We start from the raw sequence: 8,608 nt of genomic DNA on the forward strand, positions 1-8,608 counted from the left end.
ACTACCTAGCTGTGTGGCCTTGGCCAAGCCACTTAACCCCATTGCCTTAAAGAAAAAGAAAATAACAATTCTTTAATTAGGGACAAAATTTTAAAAAACTTAAGATCGTTAACTAGAGCAATAAGAAAAAGAAATTGAAATAGTTGTAAAAAGCAATGAGGAAATAAAAAAGTTACTCTTTGAAGATATACTTAGAAAATCCTAGAGAATGAAATAAAAAACTATCTGAAATAATTAAAAATTTTAGCAAAGTTCCTGCACAAACAGCATTTCCATATATTATCAACAAAGTCCACTAGCAAGCAATACAAAGAAAAATTCCATTGAAAACATCTATATGCTAGTGTTACTTAATCATCAGTACAGTTCTTTTATGGTGATACTCTTTTGCCAGTTAGGGAAAACCAACCTACCTCATAATGGACTACTCATCTGGAGGGCACAATTTAGTGACAAGCTTTTGACAGTAGGACAAAACTACCCTGTCACTCAGGGGTCTATGAATGCTTTGTTTTGCAAACTCTGCCCCCCAGGGTCATGTTTACTGAACCTGTTGCAACCGCAACGTGTTCCAAGGTGTGGGCTCCTCTCTTGGGGTGGATCCATCCCAGGGCAAAATACTTTCAAGTCTACCTGCCAAGACAAAATCGGGAGCTATGTGAACACAATGACAAAACACTTTTCACTCAAAAACATTTCTAAACAACTGGAAAAATTTCAATTGCTTGGGGTAAGCTCACTCAGTAAGAAAATGACAATTCAACCTAAATAAAATGTTTAACCCATGTCATACCAATCAAATCACAAAAAGTAATTTGTGGAGATAGAAAAAATAATTTAAAATTCATCTGAAAGAGCAAAAGTAAAAGAAAATCAAGCAGAGTAATGAAAAAAATCTGAAGGAAGATGACCTAGATATCAGATTTCAAACTATATCATAAAGCTGCAATCATCAAAAAAGGTTAAAAACATCACTTGTACAAAAATATTCATAGCATCCCTGTTTGTAGTGGCAAAGAATTGGAAATCAAGTAAATGTCTTTGAACTGGGGAACGGCTTAGCAAACTGTGGTAAATGTATGTCATAGAAAACCAGGAGGGATGGGAATTCAGGGAAGCCTGGAGGAATTTGCATGAACTGATGCTGAGTGAGCTGAGCAGAACCAGAAAAACACTGTACATCCTAACAGCAACATGGGGACGATGATCAACCTTGATGGATCTGCTCATTCCGTCTGTGAAACCATCAGGAACCATTTGGGGCTGTCTGCAATGGAGAGTATCATCTGTATCCAGAGAAAGAACTGTGGAGTTTGAACAAAAACCAGGGACTATTCCCTTTAATTTAGAAAAAAAAAACCTGATATCTTATTGTCTGATCTTGCTATCTCTTATACTTTGTTTCTTCCTTAAGGATATGATTTTTCTCTGATAACATTCAGTGTGAATCAATGTATACAATGGAAACAATGTAAAGACTGGCAAATGGCCTTCTGTGGGAGGTGGGGGAGGGAAGTAAGATTGGGGGAAAATTGTAAAACTCAAAATAAATAAAATCTTTAAGTACAAAACAAATTTTTTAAAAAGCTGTAATCATCAAACAATCTGTTACTAGGTAAGAAAAAGAAGGGTGGATCAGTGAAATACATTAGGTAAAAATATATAGAATTAAGTTAACATTGGAATTTATTATTTGGTAAACTCAATGACCTATGCTTTTTTAGGCAAGAACTCAACCATTTGACAAAAATTGCTGGGAAAACTAGAAAAGAGTCTGCCAAAAACTAGGTATAAACCAACATCTTATAACATATTGAAAGAATAGATCAAACTGGGTACATGATTTAAACATGAAGGGTGATAACCATAAATAAATTAGGGTCACAAAACAGTTTATCTGTCAGATATATGGAGAAGTTAAGAATTTACAGCGAATCAAGTGACAGAAAACATTAGGATATGTAAAATGGTTAATTTTGATTATATTAAATTCAAAGGTTTTTGTACAAATAAAATCAAGGCAACCAAGATTAGAAGGAAAAGCAAAAAACTATGAAAAAGTTATAGCAAGTTTCTCTCATGAAAATTTTATTTATCAAATTTATGGTCAAATGTATAAGAATACAAGTCATTCCTCAACTGCTAAATGGTCAATAGATATGAACAAACAGTTTTAAGACGAAGAAATTATAGCTATCTATAAACATGTGAAAATACTCTAAATAACTTTATTAAATAAATGAAAATTAAAACAACTATGAAATACCACCTCACACTTATCAGATTGGCTAATATGACCAGAAAGGAAAATGATAAATGTTGGAGAAGATGTGGATACCTTAGGATACTTATAAATTGTTGGAGTTTTGATCTGACCATTCTTGAGAGCAATTTAGAACTAAAAATTGTGTCTATCCTTCTAGCAATGTCACTACTAAATCAGTATTCCTGAAATGGGAAAAATATTTGGTCTCTTATACCATAAGATAGAACAGAGAAAATAATAAACCTCCTTAGTGGCTTAATCAAAGGAATGTTCACAATATTTCTACCCTGAATTAATCTGCAAATATTATCATCTCTGAATAATTATTATATGAACCTTGGCTGTCTGTTCTTGGAAGGATGGTCTCTTTATATCCAAGCATTGTTCTAGATAAGGGGAAACTTTGGGAGTCTTAATTTTTAACTGGGGTCAAGGTGACTCATATGAAGTCTAGTATTTTCTAATATGAATTAATCTTTATCACATTATAGATTTTAGAAATTATTTTTCCCCAATCCCCCATTTTGAGCATAGCTGACATTATTATGTCAGTTATAGATCAACTAAAGAGGTGTAGAAAAATGAGGGGCATATTGGTGGGAGAGAGAGCATCTCTCAGAGACCTGGGTCACTGGAGGAATGGATAGGCAACAAACATGACACCAGTCTAAGAAGGGGGTATATAAGGATGGATGACGTGTTTTAGACTGAGGGAAGTTTAACAGAGATCAAAAGAAAAAGAGGGCAGTCCCCTTTGATTAAATAACAGTACAATAAATTAACCAAAAGAAGAAAATAAACAATTACATAAACTTCTGTTCCATTTCATCTCTCTTCTAGAGACATCTGATGTAGTTCTATGGCTTCAGATGTTGTCAAAAACCAGATTTTTCATGTACAAAGTTACTATATCTACAAGATATAGTATCTTCCTTTCTAGTAGAAAAACTTCTTAACCCAATTTTGAAAACAGGTCAAAACCCATATCTTCATCACAAGAAAATAAAACTCTGAAACTTCTCGGTTCATGGCCATTTACATTTTGACTTGCTCACTGTCATGTTAATATACACAGAAAGTTCAGTTAAAAATAGAAAACAATCTAATTTTTGACATTATCATATTCCTTTTTAAATCATTTATATCCCCATATGGAGAATATTATTTCTACTTAATAAAAATAAACTTCCAAAAAAAATGAGGATTTGAATGCAAGAATAAATTCTTAAGATCCATTGAATTAATTTTGAGCTTGTAATATATCCATTTGATAATCACTTTGATTTTACAAATAAAAAGTTTTAAATATTTTAAAACTGACTACAGTAACAAGTGGCTGATGACAGATGCTAAGGCTATATATTAACTTAGCTGGCTATTAGAACATGATCTAAATGTAGGCCAAATGACTTAAATTTCTATACCTGCTTTTGGTATTAATCACCTGACTTGATTATAGCTATTTACTATAAAGATCAGGGACATCAGGAAAAAGGAAAAATTTCTTTATTTATTTGGATGTTCATTTCTAGGCAGAGGACATGTGGGTAGCCAAATGCCTCAAGTCAGACTTTAAATGTGCCAGGCAAGACATTTTCCTGAGTCAGAAAGCATACAATTTCAGATCTTGCTAGTCGTCCTTTCAAATCTTATCCCAAGGGCAGCTTGGTGGCCCAGTGGATAGAGCACTGGAGTCAGGAGGACCTGAGTTCAAATCTGACCTCAGATACTTAATAATTACCTAAATGTGTGACCTTGGGCAAGTCACTTAACCCCATTACCTTGAAAATTACCCCCCCCCCCCAACAAATCTTATCCCAATTAGCCTATCACCTGCAGTGTTCATACCTCGTTGAGTTTTTTGGTACCTATTGACTATGGGCTCCCCCCCCACATTTCTTTGATATATGCATTTCAGATTCAAGATTGAAGGCAAATTTTCAACTCCATGAAGTCTTTCATACCAATTTCCTATAATCATACACAGATTTAGCTATAAACTTTATAGTCCAAAAGATCAGAAAATGACAAATAGTGATTATAATCTTGCTGAGGGATAACAATAAGAAAAACATCACAGAAAAAAAAATCACAAAATTTTATCCATGTTGCGCAGGTGATTTTACTACAAAAGATTTGGAATGTATAGTCTCAAACTGAATATAGAAACAAATGCTATAAAAACAATTTTCTCTATTAGCATTCTCACTTATCCATGTTCAAATAAAACATGACCAACACACCATTGCTTCTGTAACCCTTTCAAAACACCATCTTTAGCTGATTTTTGAATAATTTGTATATATTTCTACAGACGTTCTGACATTCAAATGGTAGTCTAGCTATCATTGCAGAAACAGAGAGAGAAAAAAGATGAATAATAAAAAATTTTAAGTATTGCAACCACAAATATTTGAATATATAATATATAATATGCTTATCACAGAATTATTACTGCCATATTTTAAAATACAAAATCGTTACAAAATTATACCAAAAATCTTAGCAAATATTATACCAATACCCTGCTCTGAGTCAAATGGGGGACATCACACCACTTGCAGATCAAAAGCAAAAGGGGATATGGAAACTTTACATTTCTTCAGAGGGCAGGAAAGAAAACTTTAATTTATACCTCATTTGACCAGGTTCTTCCGTTTCTACCATTTCTACCTTATTTACCAAGGTGGTAGAACATTTTTATCTCAAAAGTTTATTCAGGGGTGGCTAGGTGGTGCAGTGGATAGAGCATCGGTCCTGGAGTCAGGAGAACCTGAGTTCAAATCCAATTTCAGACACTTAATAATTACCTAGCTGTGTGGCCTTGGGCAAGCCACTTAACCCCAGTGCCTTGCAAAAACCTAAAAAAAAAAAGATTATTCACTTCTACCCAAATATACTTATATCATTTTTTTTTTGGTTTTGGTTTTGGTTTTGTAAGGCACTGGGGTTAAGTGACTGCCCAAGGTCACACAGTTAAGTATTGTGTGTCTGGGGTTGAATTTGAATTCAGGTTCTCCTGACTCCATGACCTGTTCTCTATCCACTGAGCCACTGAGTCACCTAGCTGCAACCCCCCACCCCCTTATCAATCTTAAAAAGAAAATGAGATATTTCAGGAACTCAATCCTATACATACGATATTTTCAAAATACCAATATAACTCTTTCTTATGCCATCAAAATAGCAAAAACTTTTCTACTTGCAATTATTATAGTAACTTTAAATGCTTTTAATATAACCCAATAGCTAATTGTTTCACAAATAGTAACCTTGAAAAATAGAAACTTTTCTATGACTGTTATAAGCAATATCATTAAATTATTGCAATAAATTAGCTTGCAAATTTGAAAATTTGATAGGTCATACAAATCACATTAAAAAAATTTACAAAAGAATTATTTTTCTAAAAAAGCAACAATTAATACTCCCGATGATAAAAAGACAATACACTAATTGTGAATCTCTAATTTATCAAACCTAAGTTGCTATAAAATTTATTTTTAAGTATCAGACATTCCCCCCCCAAATCCTTCTCAATACAACTTTCCTTGAGACAAAAGGTCTTTACAAATGGAAAGGTCTGTTTGCTTAAGATAGAGAAGATAGATTGGGTGAGAGAGATGAAATGGTTCCTTAGTATTTGTTTCTCACATGGCTAGAGTAGATTTCCTTCCTCTTGATAGATTAAATTGAGACCACTTTGCTTTCCATCAAGCAAGGAGAACACCCATATAGACAGCTTCATAGGGCAGACAGTGTTGAGCAACTTGGTGGGGAACAGTTGTATCCTCTTTTGTCTTCCAAATGCGGTTTATGTTCACAGTAGTGTCCTCCATTCAGGAGAACAATTCCATGTTCCTTTTTTCCTCTCAGAAGCAGTAGAGGTTCCAGAGACAGTATGTGTAGAAAATGGAACCAAACACCAAGTCATGGGCTACAAGGTCGAATACCATAAGAGGACAGATCGATCTACTATCAGGGAGAAGAATAGTTTTCTTCTTCAATTGACCCACCAGCATATTGCTGGGTCCCTGAACACGGAAGACACCAAAAAGGAGTAATGATAAATTGATCTGAACCTTGCACAAGTTTCCTGTTTTGTTCTGTGGATTTGATACATAGGGATGACAATGAGTTTATCTCAGCTAAAAGGAAGAAGTAGAAGTCTATTTTTTGTAAAATTGGTGTTTTCCTCAGTAAAATAACGTAAAAATATCACATGTAATTATTATTTAAAGGAGAAGCAAACTGTTTTTTTCAAATGAACAATAAAATAACAATGATAATACCCATTTTATAATAATTTCAAGCCTGCAAAGGACTTTATTATTAGTTGATCATCACACTATCCATTTGAGGTAGCTACTGTAAGGACCCTCATTTTGTAAATGATAAAAATGGGATTTTTTTTCTTTTTAAAGACGTTGAGTTTTGAGTTTTACAATTTTTCTCCCAATCTTACTCCCCCCCACAGAAAGCAATCTGTCAGTCTTATTTTGTTTCCATGTTGTACATTGATCCAAATTGAGTGTGATGAGAGAGAAATCACATCCTTTAGGAACAAACAAAAAGTATAAGAGATAACAAGATCAGACAATAAGATATCAGTTTTTTTCCTAAATTAAAGGGAATAGTCCTTGAAATCTGTTCAAACTCCACAGATCTTTATCTGGATACAGATGGTATTCTCCATTTCAGACAGCCCAAAATTGTCCCTGGTTGTTGCACTGATGGAATGAGCAAGTCCATCAAGGTTGATCATTGCCCCCATGTTGCTGTTAGGGTGAACAATGTTTTTCTGCTCGTCTCTCTCAGCATCAGTTCATGCAAATCCCTCCAGGCTTCCCTGAATTCCCATCCCTACTGGTTTCTAATAGAACAATAGTATTCCATGACATACATATACCACAGTTGTTAAGCCATTCCCCAATTGAAGGACATTTGCTTGATTTCTAATTCTTTGCCACCACAAACAGGGCTGCTATAAATATTTTTGTACAAGTGATGTTTTTACCCTTTTTCATCATTTCTTCAGGGTATAGACCCAGTAGTGGTATTGCTGCATCAAAGGGTATGCTCATTTTTGTTGCCCTTTGGGTGTAGTTCCAAATTTCTCTCCAGAAAGGTAGGATGAGTTCACAGCTCCACCAACAGTGTAATAGTGTCCCAGATTTCCCACAACTATTCCAACAATGATCATTATCCTTTCTGGTCATATTGGTCAGTCTGAGAGGTGTGACATGGTACCTCAGAGAAGCTTTGATTTGCATTTCTCTAATAATTAATGAGTTAGAGCTATTTTTCATATGGCTATGGATTGCTTTGATCTCCTCATTTGTAAATTGCCTTTGCATAGCCTTTGACCATTTGTCAAAATGGGGAATGGCTTTATTGTTTTTAAAAATATGACTCGGTTCTCTGTATATTTTAGAAATGACTCCTTTGTCACAATCATTAGTTGTAAAGATTGTTTTCCAATTTACTACATTTCTTTTGATCTTGGTTATGTGGTTTTATCTGTGCAAAAGCTTTTTAATTTAATGTAATTGAAATCATCTAGTTTGTTTTTGGTGATGTTCTCCAACTCTTCCTTAGTCATAAACTTCTCCCCTTTCCATAGATCTGACAGGTAAACTAGTCCTTGATCTTCTAGTTTGCTTATAGTATTGTTTTTTTATGTCTAAATCCTGTAACCATTTGGATCTTATCTTGGTAAAGGGTGTGAGTTGTTGGTCTAATCTAAGTTTCTTCCATATTAACTTACATTTTCCCAGCAGTTTTCATCAAAGAGAGAGTTTTTAAAACTGGGATTTTAAGGGGGAATTTAAGTGATTTTGCTAGGCATGCATGGCAAAATGATCATACCAATGATGATCGTGAATAACTCAAATTAACATCACACTTGAAATTTTGTAACATTTTGATATTTATACTGGATGATTTGTTAAACCTATTTATTGAGAGAGAAAAATTCATGTCAGGATTGGAGGAGAAATGAAAGCAGTAGAAAATGTCAGGTCTGATAGTTGTACAAAAGTATTTATAGCAGCTCTTATTGTGGTGACTAAGAAATGAAAATCAAAGGGATGCCCATAAATTGGGAAATGACTGCAGAAACTGTTATATTATTATAACGAAATATTATTGTGGTGTATAAAGTGACAAGGAGGATGAAAGACTTATGTGAACTGATGCATAGTGAAGTGAAAAGAACCAGGAGAACATTGTACAGTAAGAACAATATTGTATGATGAAGAATAGTAGTTCTCAGCAAAGCAATGAACCAAGACAATCCCAAAGAACTCATGATAAAGCATACTATCTGCCTCCAGAGAAAGA

Source organism: Macrotis lagotis, chromosome 1 (assembly GCF_037893015.1).
Source record: "Macrotis lagotis isolate mMagLag1 chromosome 1, bilby.v1.9.chrom.fasta, whole genome shotgun sequence".
NCBI classification, from domain to species: Eukaryota; Metazoa; Chordata; class Mammalia; order Peramelemorphia; family Peramelidae; genus Macrotis; species Macrotis lagotis.